The following is an 18,083-nucleotide window of genomic DNA, read 5'->3' as shown; positions in this document are numbered from 1 at the left end:
TCAAAGCTTATTGCCTTCCTTTATTCCAGAGAGCGTTTTGCTTGTCTCTAATGCCGTAATTCATTAATTCAGTCTGTTCCTTCTCAATCAAAATAAGCAGCTACTTTCTGCGCGCCAATTAGTTCTCATTTATATGTATGTGTTCAGCTCTTGGAGTGATCAAAGACTGAAAAGTGCTTCTCCAGCCTGCTCTGGTGTTAGAGTTCAGCCGCTCACAGCTTTCTGACTAACCGGGTCAATGTCTGGGTTTGCATGCTGGTGCTGATGCCATGATTGTATCAGCTTGGAGCTTGATTTGAAGATTAGAATGGGAGATGAATATCTGACGAAAAGGAGGAGGTTTACGCTGATGAGGAGTGCGTGGGTGATTGGGACAGGAACAGAGCGTAGAAGAGGGAGTGTGTGTTTTTAGCGAGGGTAGGCATAGGAGTCTGTTTCGCTCTCCTCACAGTGACCAATAATAGGGAAAGTGTCCAAAAGTTTGTGGACACCCTTCTAATGACTGCATTTAGCTACTTTATGTTGCACCCATGGCTTACACTCACACACGCATGCACACACACTTGTCAAGTCCCTGTAGAGAAGTATTGCAAATAAAGTAGGACTCCTTGGAACTGATACATATGAACCTAATGCCAGGTGTGGGCTAGAGGGGTATAAAGCCCTCAACCCTCCAGCATTGAGATGTGGAGCAGTGAAACTGTGTTCTCTGGAATGATGATGGTGCTCCATCCAATACTTTTGGGATAAGTTGGGAGGGATGAGGTGGGGTGGTGATCATCCAACATCCTGACCTCACTAACGCACCTCACTTTTTCTCTGAATGCAATCAGATGCTCACAACATCCAATACCCAATAGAACATTTTCCTTGGACAGTAATGCTTAAAATACATAAGCCTTGATTTAAAAAGAAACTGTGAATGAGCAGGTGTCCCAATACTTTGGTCCATATAGTGTAAAAACCATTAACAGTCATACAGTCTAAATGTTGTGTGTGAATCTGGAGTAAGCACTGGTTGTGTAGTTACTTTGAGATATGGGAAAATTCCCAATATGATTAAAAATAGCAAATTATGATTAAAATAGTGCCTTTCTGACTGGATGATACATTTAAAATGACAAAGCACCATTGACTACTGGGCAAACATTAAGCACAAATATAGCTACTCATATCATAACTGAGCACCTGTACTGTTAAAAAACTGTCAGCAGTAAGAAATAAGACTGGTGAGAGGTTATGAGACACTAGTGTAGAATTTACTGCCAATACTTGAACACAACAACTGGAAGAGTAAACATAAACAAAAGAAGAAACAAACACTAAATTAAAGAAAGAATAAAAGAAGTTAAAGAAAATAAAGTAACAAAAGCTACAGGCTAAAGCTAAGGCTAAAAACACACAAGGCATCAGAGCCGCAGGCTCTCACAGTCTTGGCTTACAGCTGCTGCTAATAACAAACAACAAGTACATGGCTAGGACTAAGCTGAGCTAATGGCTAAATGTAAGACTAGAGAAGCTACAGAGAAACATGAAACCGGCATACAGGTAGAGGAATGACTAAGAGGGAGTGTATGACGAGTCTGTGAGGAGGGGAAAGCAAGCCACAGTCGTGTTAATTTAGTATTCAGGCAGAAGCTGCATTCAATTCCACAGGGTCCCTAAGCAGTACCCTATATACTCCCTACACACTGAGCACAGGGTTTGAGAAGAGAAAGCAAGTAAAAAAAACTAAGACAAGACAAGCGATCAACAACATAACAGATAGTTAAAGTCCATGTAGATTTTAACATGGTCATTTATGGGCTAGCAGTGGCAGGAGGGTAGGCAGCTAGTCTGACACAGGTGGCAGGGGATCCTGGTGGTCAGTCTGGTGGGTGACACGGTGGCAGGGAAGCCTGGTAGTCAGTCTGGTGGGTGACACAGTGGCAGGGAAGCCTGGTAGTCAGTCTGGTGGGTGACACGGTGGCAGGGAAGCCTGGTAGTCAGTCTGGTGGGTGACACGGTGGCAGGGAAGCCTGGTAGTCAGTCTGGTGGGTGACACGGTGGCAGGGAAGCCTGGTAGTCAGTCCAGTGGGTGGCAGCTGGTCTGATGCAAGTAAAGGGGACCCCAGCAGTCAGTCTTGTAACAGGTCAGGCCGAGTAAGTGGGCAGCCATTTACTCAGAGAAGGTAAAGAGACAAGTGCAGTCGATAAAATGCTTTCACTCAGAACGTCCTACGATATCATCATCTAACATGAAGCAATACCTGACAGGTAAGCTTTTTTGGAACTTACTGTAAAATGATATATCGTTGTTCAATACTTCCTACACCATTGGTGTTCTGTCTTATTCACTAAAGTCAAGTCAAGTCAGATTTATTTGTATAGCGCTTTTTACAACTGTTGTCGTCACAAAGCAGCTTTACATAATTAGTACTTAATAAAGGACAGAGACAGAGAAGAAAGAAGAAGGCCATAAAGCCTGGTGTGGTTTTCATTCCAGACAAGCTGGAGCACATCTGACTTTATTGGTCTCAGTCTTCAAACACTTGGTCATTTGAACTCCTGCTTGGTTGGATTGAAAACCTGCAGCAGCACCAGAAAGCATCCCTTTCTAGATAAGATTGGACACTTCTGCCCTACACAGTTTGAAGTTCTCTCCCTGTGGTGTGTAACCATGCTTAAAATAGCCGGATACCCTCTATAATCCACTTCGCAGCTCGACTCAGATGATTAGAATGCACCTTGAGGCTCTGAAGGTGTTCTATCAGCATTTTTTCACAATGATTTCTACAGGCTAGTGGTTAAAGACAGTGGATTTTGAGATGTGCATGTGTGTGTTTCATGACTTGCTCTCCAAGCAGCATGGCACGGGAAATCACTTGCAGTTTTATACTTATGATCATCCCTCCAGAGAATACAGTCCCACTGTTCTTCAGCTCACTGCCTGGTGTCATTATACCCTTAGTGTGGCTGTTCTAGAGTGTCCCATTCTATTAGCAGTGCTTTTCTACAGAGATTATACAAACAGTGTGTAACACAAAGCCAGCAGAGAGTACAGCGTAGAGCCCCTGAATTCAGTAATTAAAGGAGGTTTCAGAATAGTTTTTGGACATATTCTAATGAAATATGGACATAGTCTAATGAAAAGGTCTCATTTCTTAAGGGTGTGCAGCACTGTAAAAAAGTCTACCATTAAAAAGTCCACCATTAATGTATTCAATTTCCTGTCAAAACAGACATTTAGCAAAAAAATAAAAAAAAATAGGAGCTATTTCTGAGCAGGTCAGATTTGAAAATCATGAAAATCAAGATCTAAACAAATCCACAGTGATTTCTGTCCATGTTTTAACTGTGAGAAGACTAAGAAGACATTAGTGTCTAAGATTAGAGGTGTCTTTGAATTATTAGTCTATTCTAACAAGCTGAGGTTTTTCTTGGGTAAATAGCAAAGCACTTTTGTAAGTCACTCTGGATAAGAGCGTCTGCTAAATGCCTTAAATATAAATGTAAATGTAAGACGACTCAGTGCTGTGGGTCTAAAAAGGCTGTAGAGCTGATCAAGAAGCTACTGACATCAACCTCCTCCAGACCTCAACATTATTCAGTGTGTTTGGGATGATGTTGATAGTGAGCAAAGTGCAAAAGTGTGTGAAAGGAATGGAAGCTGTAGTAAAAGACTGAATACTGACTCCTCTGCTCTTCAGTTTAGTTGGTGATGTTTTTGTGTCAGTTTTGATTCTGTATGTTTTCTGCGTCTTTTTCTGATACTAAAATAAATAAATAAATATATAACTGAACTAATTGCTGTTTTCACTGGAAATAAAATAAATGAAGGGTGATCTTTGACTTTTGCACACTGTATGTATTTCTGTGTGTGTGTGTGTGTGTGTGTGTGTGTGTGTGTGTGTGTATTCAAATGGCTTATTTAAGCGAGTCTAATTAAACTCTTAGTATATCTCATCTTTCCTCCCTCTGGTTCAGAGACACAGTGTACTCTGTGGTGTGTGTGTGTGTGTGTGTGTGTGAAGGATTAGCCTCATCTGAAGAGATCCACCCTGGGTGGAACATCAAAACAGAGTCGCCCAATGTCAGTGGAAAATTCAGCAGGGGTGGTGTGTACGTTAAGAGTGTGTGTGTGTCCCAAAGACCCTTTATTTTAAAGACACAGGACAGTAGAAGACTTTTACCAAAGCTTTTATTTCAGACGCCACATTTCCACTGGAACCATACAAGTACTCTATGTACTAGTACTACGAAGCTCTGGAAGCAATGCCTCCTGCACCCAGACAGTGTAGAACATCTAGAACGTCCATTAAAAAACATACGGGATAATCAGCTTGTGTAGTCCTTGTAAAGAAGTAAAAGTACTGCCAACAGAATAGGACTCTCTGGAGCAGATAAACATGAGCCTGTTGGCACCAGGCGTGGGCTAGAGGGGTGTAAAGCCTCCCAGCATTGAGCTGTGGAGCAGTGGGACTGTGCTCTCTGGAATGATGGATGGTGCTTTGAGTAAAAGTCATCCAACATTCTGAGCTCACTAACACTTTTTTTCGCTGAATGCAATCAAATCCTTGAAGCAGTGCTCCAAACTCTAGTAGAAAGCCTTCCCTGGACAGTAGAGACAGTTACTCCAACAAAACAGTCCCAATACTTTTGTACATATATAGTAGAAAGCCTCTTGTTTGTGTTGTTGCGGCTGCTAAAATCTAAACTAGTTTACAGCACTTGCTCGAGGGATGGTTACCAACGCCATCAAGAAACTAGAGCCACTGCAACCATCCAGATTCCACAACATTCGGTTCTGAAAAACAGCATTTCTGGTGATCAGGTATCCTTGCAGAACACACCTAGTTCAGAGTCATTTTCACTCTAGACCCGATCTCCTCATGTTCATGCATTCACTATAATAAGCCCATTATGCCATTAGCAGTGAGCTGACGTATCCATTATAGCTAATTGGAATTTGAGAGCAGAATCTTCACACATGTCCTCATTCCTCATCACCGCGCTCCTGTATGACCTTATCAGATCCCGCCCAATTACGGCCTGACGTATCCATGGTAACCCTTCCCCCTCCAAATCCGTTCAATCGGAAGGTCGGTGCTTTGCTGCTGGTGACCTTTGTCTGTCCCCTATTTGACAGACATTACAGACCCTGACTGCTGAGAATAGTTACGGGAGGATAAATGGATTTATGGGTTTATGGGCCAAATTTGATCAAGCCAGTCCATGACTCCAACTGCTAGATGATCGTGCTGTCTGAACTCACTCTGCTTCCACACTGCCCACAGCCATTGGCTATTAAATTCTATGAATAAGTAGTTATTAAAAAATATACAATATCTATTATAAGGTTTTTACACATACTATGTGTACACATACTATAATGATCTATTTACAGTATTTTTTTTACATTTGTTAAAATCGCCATAGTGCAAAAAAGATGAGGATTTCCTTTTTTTTTATCGTAATTTCATTGTCAGTGCAGCTTGTTAAGGAATCATCTGTAGCTTGTATACAAGCTCTTTTTCCAGCTTCCTACAAAAAAACAGTGGAATTGCATAGGACAGTCATATTCCAAACCTTGTATGTTTGTATCTGTAACCAAATTGGCTTTAACCAGTAACCAAACTATTGAATGGTAATTCTTAATAACAAATATCATGGGATTCAGATTTCTCAAAGAAATGATTCACTCCATATATTATACTCCCTAAAATGTATAAATAACAAATAATAACATCACTAACCAGTGATGATAATATTGTAGTGTAACACCGTGCCATTTTCTCTATCTGCTGTATTTGATCTTACATTTACAGCGTTTAGCTGACGCTCTTATCCAGAGCGACTTACAAGGTGACAAGGTGTATTACAGAGGTGGGCCAATGTAGTGTTAGGAGTCTTGCCCAGGGACTCTTATTGGTGTAGCGCAGCATACAGTCACCCAGACTGGGAATCGAACCCTGGTCTCCCACATGGTGTAATAGCTCACTGGCAGCTAGTGATTTTACATGTTGTGCCACACCAACCAGATCTTAAAAGTGGGCATGGTCCAAACCAGAAGTTTACAGTTTATGTTTAAGCTGCAAACTTTCAGGTCAGACTACTGGACCACATTGCTGACATCTGGCATCTAAGTCTGAATACTTTGCTGAAACTTTTCTAGATTTTGCCTGATCTGGTAGCCATGTGGATCCATTAGATCAGCTCTGCCAGTATGTTTACAGATCAGGCAGAGATTAACAATAAGAGGGTCCTATAAATGGTAATAAATTAGACAAGAAAAAAAAACATGAATGAACCAATAGAAATGCTTCCAAATTTCTTCGAATTAAAGTCTTTTTACATTGGTTTCCATTGAAAGTTCTTTTCATTTTTTTTTTATTTCTGTAAAGTTTCCATTTTGGAGATACCACATTTCTTTGTGTGGCAGCGACAATATACCTATTAGAATGTTAGTGCAGTTGTTAGTATGGTAGTGCAGAAAGAAGACTAGAGCCAAGGTGTGATACAATACAAGGACAGAATCATTATAAATGTGTAATTATTGTATTATTTACTAAGCAGGTTTCACATCTCTTTTCTAAGCCATTAGTCCATGTCTGCAGTCATCATTCTGTGGTAATCACCTGAAATCTGCAGATGAAGTAGTTGCAGGTAAGGTTAAAGGTCGCTGGAGCATTCCTTTAATGTGACCCAGAACAGCTAAATGAACACTGGAGCAAACCTGTCAGTCAAACCAGTTGAACTGAAGAAAGGCAGCTATGCAGTAAAGTGAGAATGAAAAGTTTCTAGACGTCACTGTGAGTACTGCAATCAACAGAGCACTCGCCACAGTAACCACTGCAGTCAGAAAACACAGCCGTTTCCATTTTCACTGCTACAGTGTGTTTACTGTAATTCAACCATTCCAACAAGGAAGGGTACAAGTACATCAGCCTCTCCTGTGAGCCAAGTAGATGTTGTTATTGGTGTGTGTGTAGCCGTGTGTGTGCTGATTAGATATTGCAATGGCAATTAAGACTAGATCTTTCTTATCTCCCCAGAGTACACAAGATGCTGACACCTGTGAACATTCTGCCAGTACCATTTCCTTCTTCTTCCCACTCACTACACACACACACACACACACACACACACACACACACACACACACGCATCATCATCAATGCATTGCCATTTGTCATACTGTCAGTCTTGTCCCCATTTCACCTTGTCTGGGATTTGGTGCTTGCCTAATCGCAGTCACCAGGCTGGGAACACACCAGCATGTCCTTGTTGTTTTTCTCTGTCCACACACACCACAGCATTTGTTCTCCTGTTTAGTGGAAGGCGTAGTCATTTAGTGTAGCTCAGCTTTGTTTCCTGCTGCACTGGGAAGAGATTTTAACACCTTAAGGAACGGCCATGTCATATTTTGATGTATGTGAGAAAACATCTTTCACTGCTTTATATGAGGCAGTTGATACCTAGCTGTGTATTGTCTACAGCAGTGGATTGCGGGTATTTTGTAATGACAAATGTGTGTGAAAATACGTCGCATACATGTTTATAACGTATGCATTTCAACTGAAAAGCTGTCAATCACTCTGCTAAGCAGCTACATCTTCTATTCTAGCTCGCAACCATTGTGGAATTGATTTTTCTGCTTAACACAGAAAGGCTTATTACACACTAAGGTGTATTATTCAGTAACTACAAACTGTTGGGGCTATTCTCTGGTAATAGAAGTGTGTATTAACACTTTTGGCCCGCTGACAGACCATAGGCTGTTCACAGAGTTGAATAGCAAAAGAGTTGCCATCATGAAAAAAGGACCACATTACCATACTGTCAAACAATGCTAAAGAACTTAACAGTATCCTACTGTTGTAAAAGATGGTTAAATGGTTGAATACTGGTGTGTTTTATTATATAAATACAGGATATAACTGCAATTTAGCACTTTTACAATATTATGCTGTTAACATTTTCCTCTTCCTTTATGCTTGTGCGTTTTTACACTTTGCAGGAAGCACCCCCCCTTACACCTTACCACACAATAAATACTACAGTAAATACTAAAGTACTATAATACAATACTTCAGTGTTCCTTCATTCACAGATGAAAAACACATTGGAGGAATTTCCAAAACAGAAGCTTTTTAGGTCAAGTAAAGAACTGAAGGAGTCAATATCTCCTACGACAACCTGACTAGTTAAGCCCACTCTCTATGTAGCCTGAGATCATTCCCAACACCAACACCTGACAAGGAAGAAGCAAATGAAAAGATGGATGTGTGTATGTCTTGTACAGTTACTACAACAATAACAATACAAAAATATGAATAACAATTGATAAAACTGGTCTTATGAAATAAATAACCAAACAATAGCATTACTATACTTGATAAAACTATTTTGGCAGTCAAATGGTTCCTTGAATTGTTAGGCTATACACTTAATACCGCTAACATTAAAACCACATGCCTAATTTTGTGTAGGTCCCTCTTGTGCTTCCAAAACAGCTGTGACCCATCAAGGCATGGTCTCAACAAGACCTTTGAATGCGTCCTGTGGTGTGTTGCACCAAGACTTTAACAGATCTTTTTTTTTTTTTTACATATCTTTTAAGTCCTGTAAGTTGAGAGGTGGGGCCTTCAGGGATCTCATCAGTGAGCTTTAGGGGCACATGATCCTGTCACCAGTTTAGTGGTTGTACTTTACTGGATCACTTTGGGTAGGTACTGACAACTGCATACTGCACACCCAACAAGACCTGCCTGATGTTTTGGGGATGCTCTGACCCAGTCGTCCAGCCATCACAATTTGGTCCTTCAGGAACTGACTGTTTACTTGCTGCCTAATATACAATCAAAGGTACACAAGATAAGGTTATTTACTTCATCTGTCAGTGCTTTTAATGTTATGGCTGATAACTGAAGCTATACATGATGCAGGTGAAGTGAAGAACATTGATTATCTTCATCTACAGTGGTATCTGTCAAGGTGTGGATCTTTTAGACAGTAAGTGAACAGTCGGTTCTTGAGGGTGACGTGTTAAAAGCAGGAAAAATGGACAAGAGAATTTTTGACAAGGTCCGAACTGTGGTGACTAGACAACTGGGTCAGAACATCTCCAAAACATCAGGCAGGTCTTATGGGGTTAAATAGTATGCAGTTGTCGGTACCTACCAAAAGTGCTCCAAGAAAGGAAAAACGACGAACCAGCATCAGAGTCACGGGCACCCAAAGCTTATGCATGCAATCCATGGAGGCCCTACCTCACAACTTACAGGACTGCTAACGTCTTGGTGCCAAATACCACAGGATGCCTTCAGACTCTGCATCAACTCCCCTGATCGGGATAGTTCTGTTATAAATATATTAAAAAAACATAATTAAATATATGTAAAAAAACAAACAAAAGGACCCCTGAAGAACCTACTTTTTAAAGAGTGATGGCTAGCAGCTCCCTCAAACAGGCCATTCCATCCTGACTTATGGCTTCATTTTTATATCCCTGCAAGCCCAGCTCAGATCTACCCCCATGTGCAGCGTGCACTCAGCCTCCAGGCAATACACGCAGCATCACTGTGGTTTGATGTGTGCTGCATAATTCAGCAACAGAGGAGAGGAGATGGCTGTTTGTCTACTGTATCTTTGGAACTAAGGACATACAGGGAGAGGAGGAGATGCGAGTCTAGGCGCAGAGACGATGGCAGATGGCCTGACTGGCGCTTTTAATTGTCATACCTCGTTCTCAATAAATTCATTATTTATTATTATATAGTCCAGTTTGCAGTGTAGCGGCGACTGAAGCCAAGTTTCAGTTCGTCAAAATGATGCTGTTGGTGCTTGTGCTCTCCTCTCACAACCTTCATGTTCCGCTGAAATGATTGTAGGGGTGGGCAGTGTGATACTGTATGATGATTTTGATGAATTATGGCACAATACTTGTTTCTGAATTGTTGTGGGTACTAGGAGCATGTTCCAGACCACTGAACCACTGCATGTTTCCTAAAAATGACCAATTAAAAAAGCCTGTAAACAACAACAACAACAAAAATGTGTCTAGGGACTTCATAAACTGGAAAGGCACAAGTAAGTGATTGAATGTTAGTCCACTAACACATTCAATGATTTAATTCATTTATTTTTATGCTTTTTTTATGGAAAACGTTGGATATTTCATAATATATGCTTGTGTGCTGTTATTTGTTCTGCTATCCGGTGTCGACCAGAGGTTGATGGGTTCCCTTTTTGAGACTCGGTTCTTCTCGTTCTGAGGAAAACTTTCCTTGCCACTGTCATTCTTGACTTGCTCAATGGAGGCTTGGACCTGGACCTCTGTGAATCTGCTTTGGAAAAAAATAAAGTGCTGTATAAATAAATACATCTAAAAAAACACCATCCAGCATTGCTCGTGTCATCACTCTCAGTTATACAGTGTGGAGCTGAAAAGGAACGGCCCAAGATCAAAAGTTCTGTTAACCCCTTAAACAGCCTATGGACCGCCAGCAGGCCGAAAGTGTTATCACAAACTTCTATTACCAAGAAATAGTCCCAACAAGTTTGTACAGAAGTCCTTGTCGTTACTGAGTAATACACCTTAGTGTTAAACATGGTGGTGGGGGGTGTTATGGCCTGGGTCATCTTCACTGATGATGTAACTGCTGATGACGTTGTGGCTTTCATGAAGTTCTGAAATTCTGAGGAGCATAGAAACCAAATTCCAAATTTCCATGTCTCCAAACTCATTGGGCAGTGCTTCATCCATCAGCAAGACAATAATCTCATACATACAAAACAACAAGCATCCGATTATCTTTTAAGAAAGTTAGACTTGGTTCCAGGTTTCGTCTAGTGTGTGTTTTCAATTCCACCAGCCGCACACCTGATTTCATTTGGATGAGAACTACATATAATTATGGACTTCCTTGGTGGGAGGTTTGCAGAAGGTTGAATGAACACATTGGCACATAACACATTTGGCACTTTTGGTATGAATGTTATTTGCATTTACTCTCATATCAGTGGTTCTTTGAGCAAACAAACAGAAAAAGGGAAGACAGTGTGAGAGAGGGATTCCCTTCCACTATCCTCTTTTTTGCTTCTCTCCCTGCTGTCTCCACACACACTACTCCACATGCTGTTGTGCTGCCAAATCCCTCACATGCACACACACACACAAAGCGATTGCAATGTGCACAAAATTACCATCTGGCCAATGGAGTGCAAAGGTGACCTTACAAGGCAAGACAGGAGGTCATTTCTCTGTCTCTCAGTATCTCACCCTCTCTCTGCACTGATGTCAAAACCTTGTCTCTTGATTTTTTTTCTTTTCTTGTATTTTCCCTTCATGTTGTGTAAATATTTCATGATGAATCACCCAATAATAATGGTCCAGAAATACTTGGCGCTAAATCTTGTAACTTTAGTGTGTGTTTTAAGGTTAAAGGGCCCATATCCAATAGCTTTTATGTGTTTCATTTTCCCCCCTAAACATTACTTTTCACATGTGTCTGGTTTTATGTTGTGTTAAGACTGAGATCTGTAAATGACTCTGGATGCCCTGAACCTTGTCCAAAAACTAGTGCAGGCTAAAAGACTCTTTATAACTTCATTGTGAATAGGCTGTGGCAGGCTGGCCACGTTCATATAAAAGAGTTAGTTTTTGTGACATCATAAAAACAGTGAACTTAAAATGGGCCGTTTGATTGTGTGGACCCAGGAGTGATTGGTATATATATAAATATATATATACAGTTTTCATGATATGGGCCCTTTAAGAGAGAATTCCACTTAGTTATCAAATATTAATTGTGCTGATTTCTTTACAGTGGTGATGAGAGGAACCTGCGGCCATTACTACGGAAACTACATTTCTACTAAACTACAGTTTTCCAGAGTTACATATGTAATGCTAAAGGTAGTAAAGCAGCGGTTAATGTGCCTAAAATATGCTTGGTTTGTTTTACAGTGCATTGCACAAACCTCTCTGTCATGAATGGAGACAAATAAGGCCAAAAGCTTCAATCAAAACTATTGTAAAACAATGTCTCAGGCATGGGGCAGTACATCCATAACCATTTCATCTAATAACTGTGTTTCAGAGGCATTAAACGCTCCGGATGTCTTGTTCCCATCACCACCACAGCAAACAAATCTGACTCTGGGAGTTTCTTTAGAATGCCTCTGATTAACTGAATGCCTTTCTTCCTCTTAATAAAACTTTTTTTTTTTTTAAGATTTTTTACCTTTTCCTGTAACCATCAGCAATGAGATACAAGGTTTTGATACAGCAGTTTTGAGATTTACACTTTACAGCTGCGTGGTTGAGTTGTTAGACTCTGTTGGAGACTCTGTGCCCTTTCAATCAATAATGGGTTTGCCCAGCTCTCTGCAAAGCTCAGTGACTATATGATTGGCTTATGATATGGAGAATGGAGCAAACACTAAAATCCCAGCTTCACCTTTGCACTAATGCTCAGATTTAACCAGCATCACATTTACTAACCAGCCAAAGACATGCTCTGGCCAATAGGACAGATAAAAAGGTATACAATAGAAGTCTTATAGTTTTATCAGAACTTTAGGAGAAGTAATTAAAATTTAATTTCATGCTCCACCCTCAAATATCTGTTTTAATATGGACTATGATGAGGTTTACTAAGCAAAAAAAAACAACAACAACAAAGCAAAACAAACACACAAAGATTTGGGTGTTCTGTTTTGATGATGAGTGGACCAATTGAAATGTTCTAAAATGACATTTTAAAAATAAAATATTTTTACTTTGACTTCCATTGAAAGTTAAGAAGAATTTTACTTTTTACTGTAAAGTTGACATTTTGGGATGTGAGGATTTTACAGGATAGTGACAATTGCTTTCATGCAGTTGCTTTTAAAGTAAATGTTAAACATCAACACACCTTCAGTGTGATGCCCGTTCTCAGCAAGCAAACACATACAGAACATATACTACACTTATTTTACTCAGCAGACCTCCTCCTTTTATTGTAAGTCTGTCAATAGCAAGAATGTTTCAGGGCAAATTCCATTCTAAATGCATGAAGCCGTCGCTCTGAAACCATCACAGTGAATCCAACACTAAAGGCAGCATTGTGCTTCTTTCATTCAGTGTTAGACCTCAGAAACAGAAACACAGGTAATGTTCTAACTCTACATGCTGATCAATTTTAGTATGACCGATGTGAACTTGTTATTATATATTATATTATAAAATCTGAAGTAACTGCACAGGCTTCAGATGGACATGTAACACCTGTCGCTTGATGGCTAAGGCAGCAGTAAAACACTCAGCAGTGGAGACATGATAAGAGTGCTGCTAATGCCTTTCGCAGTAGTGTGCTTCAACAACTCCCTGGGGTCATGGGCTGAAGTCTGCTGGTGCATTTAGAGCATTTAGTCTGCTGCATACGTGGAAAATCTCCTCTCTGTCCCAATAGGGCTGGAGCAATTAGTAACAATGTTTTAGTGATGAAAAAATGCAGACATGAACACATGCACATGACTGTGGACAATACTTAATGCTGGACAGGCCACTGGTCAATGGGAATGTTTAAAAGCCTGCACTAAAAAGAACTGTAAAGGTACAGAAGATAGCTGGAGAGGGAAATGGTGCTATAGGTAAATCCTTTTGTCAAAACGTTTTCGATTGGTCCTTTGGATTTATCTTCTTTCCATATACAGTATTTGTATCTGTTGTTCTTCATAATGTAGCTAACTGAGGAACCTCAGTCAACTCAGATGCGTATTAAAGTGCACAAATGTTGTACAATAAAAACCCAGGATTCTGGGGAACCCAATTTGAAAGAGGACAGAAGCTGATCTGAAGTATTTCTGAGGTTTGAATTGATGTACAATACTGTTAAACTAACCTATTCATGTTGTTTAGCATTGTTTCATTCAATGCACCACTTCCTTTCTATTCCCATCCATTCACTCTTGTTTCCTGTAATTTCTTTCACTCTCAAAAAGGCCTCTCCAACAGTCCTTTAGTAAAAGCAATACACCAATCAGCCAGAACATTAGTACCATATGCCTAATACTGAGTAGCCCCCCTTGTGCCACCACAACAGATCTGACATGTCCTGTGAAATCTGGCGCCAGGACATTAGCAGAAGATCTAATTAGCATTAGCAATAGCTTTATTGTTATTTGTTTGTTTGTTTGTGCTGTGCAGGTCAACCTAAGGCAGATGGGTTGGTTTCTCCCAAGGTTTCTTCCTCTTAGTATCAGCAAGTTTTTCCCTGCCACTGTCGCTACACCTCCATTGTGGTGCTTGCTCATAAGAGGCATGGACCTGGATCTCTGCAAAGTGCTTTGTGGCAACATTTGTTGTGAAAGGCACTATATAAATAAAACTTTAATTGAACTGAATTGAATTTTAAGTACTGTAAATTGTGAGGTGGGGCCTCCATGCATAAATAACCCCATAAAAGGTGCCCATAACCCTGTCACCTTGTCCTCACATTTATTGGGCCACCTTTATTGGACCACTTTTGGTAGGTACCCGACAATACCTACAATACCTACCTGATGTTTTGGAGATGTTCTGACGTCTAGCCATCACAATGTAAATGCTCTTGTCAAAGTGGCTCAGATTCTTATGCTTGCCCAATTTTCAAATCACCTTGCGTTACTCTCAGAACCAGGGTGCATCAATAAACATCAATCATTTAAATAAACATTAAACATTAAATAATACTAAGCATATAAATTATAATTTATTAACTTATGTTATGAATGTAAGAGTTTTAAGTGTTTGTATAAAGAAATAGATAGAGGTCCCAGATTTAGAAGTAAAGTAGCACATGCAGCAATGTTCTTATAAAGTATAGATCTCCCTGAAAAAAATAAAAAAATAAAAAATCTGGGTATGGACAGTGCAAATATAAATAGTAGTCCAAATTGAAGCGTATAAACTCTTATATTCATCTCCTTTCCTTTCACATTACTAAAGTTATGGCTGATCAATGTATAGAACCATCACATCTCAAAGAATTATAAGAATGCATAAATTGCCAGATTCTTGAAATACAAGGAACACCTCTTGTACACGGTTCTCATAAGCCCTCAAATTACCCTTTTCTAGGACTATATAGACCTATCTCTTTTGCCTAGAGGGTACACTTGCCTTTGTAGTTTTCCTGTAAGGTTGGATGAGTCCCTGTTTCTGTTCTAAATGAGTTTTTCTGTTCCTGCTTTGTTGTAATAGTGTGTTTTTCTTCATCTGCTGTTGTATCTGTGACATTCTGTCTTGGTGTTTTTGTACATCTCTGTATATTAATACTGTCACAGAGTTCTAAAGCATCTTTGGGTATGAGAAAAGGTGTTATATGAATTAAACATTGTTGTTATTGCTGTTGTCGCCCAGCAGGCCAGCGTATGAGAGTCACTGTCTCTTAGTTTAGTTTATTTTAGTTAACAATAAAAGAAAGACATAGATCTCAGTCAAAGACCCCTTTCCAGCGTGGGTCTTGATACACACCAGCAAAGACAGCACATATTACATTATTACAAGCAGCATATGGTACATTATACACTGATAAGCCAAAACTGTAGAACCACCTGTCTAATATGCTGTTGATCGTCTGTGTGCTGCCATAACTGCTCACTCTTCAAGACATCTGAAGGGTGCTGTGTAGTGTCTGGCACCAAGACATTACAGCAGATCCCTTAAGTCCTTTAAGCTGTAAGGTGGAGCTGATGCATGTCTAACAGGTAAACATTAAACACAAACACAGTCGTCCACGTGATGTAAAAAAAAAAACACACACACACACAACCCCAGAACCAGTCTAATCAATTTCCTTTGTGATGTCCGAAATTTCTCTTACTGACTGAGTCATGAGAAAAGATTGACTGCAGACTAGCATCTGGGTCTGGTCTTGTTTCGTAATGCCTGCTTTCCACAGTCCAAACAAATCCCAGTGGATAAAGTCATGGTCAGCCCAGGTACAGATCCCTATGACATGAGGCCTCTGGGCACAAGCATCTTTAGAGGACTCGTCGACAGTACCACATTTATGATAAAACTGATGTAACAGCAGACCTAATAGAATCAGTTATTAATCAGTTATTGATTTGTTCCTGCATGCTACAAGCATTTTCAAGGGTGGTTCCTGGAGCTGTGAATGCTCTGGCCTAAGGGATTCAAACTCAAACTTCTTTGTGTATTTAATCATTTGTACATATTTAAAGGTTTTCGTTTAATGCATCGGTACACCTCCAACAGACTGTCTTGAGTCGTTGAGCTGCCACAGGCTTTGTGGCCTGAGGTCCCTTGAGACCTGAGAACTACTGGCCTTGCTAGTTCCTGATCTCTGGCCTCACCCACAATAATTTCCTGCAGGGACATATCCAGTTTTATCCAAGATTAAGATTAATTGTCTGGTTCATTTAGAATCTGTTTTTTTGCTCCTAGGTTTCCTCTACATGTGGAGAGTGTAATTCACTATTACACCACTGCCGTAAATACAAATCACGCTATTAGCAGCTGTAAATGTGCAGTTGTTGACAAGCTGAGATATACGGAGGGAAAAAGAGACATGTGGACTGTCTGGGTAAAATAGTATTACAGGATTTTGTAATATTACAGTGTACCGCAGTTCCTCCGAGAGGTCTTGTGTAGCTCCATCAAAGGTACATAGAGCAGTAGTCTGCATTTCAGACCCGGAGTGCCAACAACAGAGACGCCGTTCTCCCTATTACAAGTCAGTGTACTATTAACATGATTTGCGGCAGTTATTTTAAGGTTAAACTGCTAAATAATGTTGCTATATAATAAAATAATGCTAAATAATGTTGCTTTAAGTGGACAAAATATTCTGATTATGATTAATGTTTACAATTAATAGCAGAAATCTGGCTTGCAGGACAAGTCACCCCATAAAAGCCTGATAGATAAGAAAAGGACAAATTGGATACAAAAGTGGATTAAAAGCACCTTGCATATCAAAATACATTTGAAGAGGAATGAACCCTCAATACAAACTCTTAAGCAGACACTGAGGAAGTGTGTAGTTAAACTCTCTCAACCTCACATCTGCATACACATCTCCATAATGTAATGCTCTTAAGAAGAGAGCAAGATGCTTTCTAACCAATCTCAATTTCTCAAGTGATTGAGCTGTTTGATTTCAAAGCGCTATGAAAGTGCCAGAGCCTTCTCTTCTGTGAAGGAGAGAGAGCGCTTCTCAAATACACATCTGTCCTTTGGTTTGGGTGAATCACAGCTGCATCAGTGTGAACTGAAATTTGGCAGACAGACACATAAGCTACAGAGCTCACTAAGTGCTGTGACCTAACACGCTCTCTGTATCTGATTGTTTTCATGTCAAGAGATCTGAATCAGAAGATTAGATTTCCTCCTGTTGAGTTTGCTTCATTTCCAGTTATTGTTATGGACTGTGTGACAGTTCCAGTTAAAATTGAATCAAGAAATGCAATTTGTTGCAGTCTCTAGAGGGCAAATTCCCCAAAATTCATTTTAAAGGGCCAATTTTCCTGCTTTTTCTTGGCTTCTTTTACCCTGGGTTCCGATGATGATGTTTGTGTGAGTTGCTGCACCATAAATAATTTTAACATGACCATTGTCTAACCTCTTTTCATTTCGTTCCTGTGCTGTTGAGACTGAAATATGTAAATAACCTCTGCTTTGATTGTTCTGAAAGACTCTTTTGACTTGAATGGGCAGGGCTAAAGTGCTGAAGACTGAATAGGCAGGCATACTTACACCGATAAGCCATAACATAACACCTGCCTAATACTGAGTGTGTATTCCTTGTGCTGCCACAACAGATCTGATCGTTCGAGGCATGGACTCCACAAGTCCTCTGAATGTGTCCTGTGGTATCTGGCACTAAGATGTTAGCAGCAGAACCTTAAAGTCCTGCACCTTAGGTGCCCATGACCCTGCTGCCGGTTCACCGGTTGTTCTTTAATGGGCCACTTTGGGTAGGTACTGACTCCTGCATACAAAAAAAACCCTGCAAGACCTGCTTGATGTTTTGGAGATGCATGCCCATTGCAATATGGCTCACATTACCTTCACGAATGGACTGTTCACTTGCTGCCTAATACATCCA

This window comes from Salminus brasiliensis, chromosome 1 (assembly GCF_030463535.1).
Source record: "Salminus brasiliensis chromosome 1, fSalBra1.hap2, whole genome shotgun sequence".
Lineage (NCBI taxonomy): Eukaryota > Metazoa > Chordata > Actinopteri > Characiformes > Bryconidae > Salminus > Salminus brasiliensis.
The sequence above is the reverse complement of the archived record's forward strand: the minus strand, read 5'-3'. Positions refer to the sequence as shown.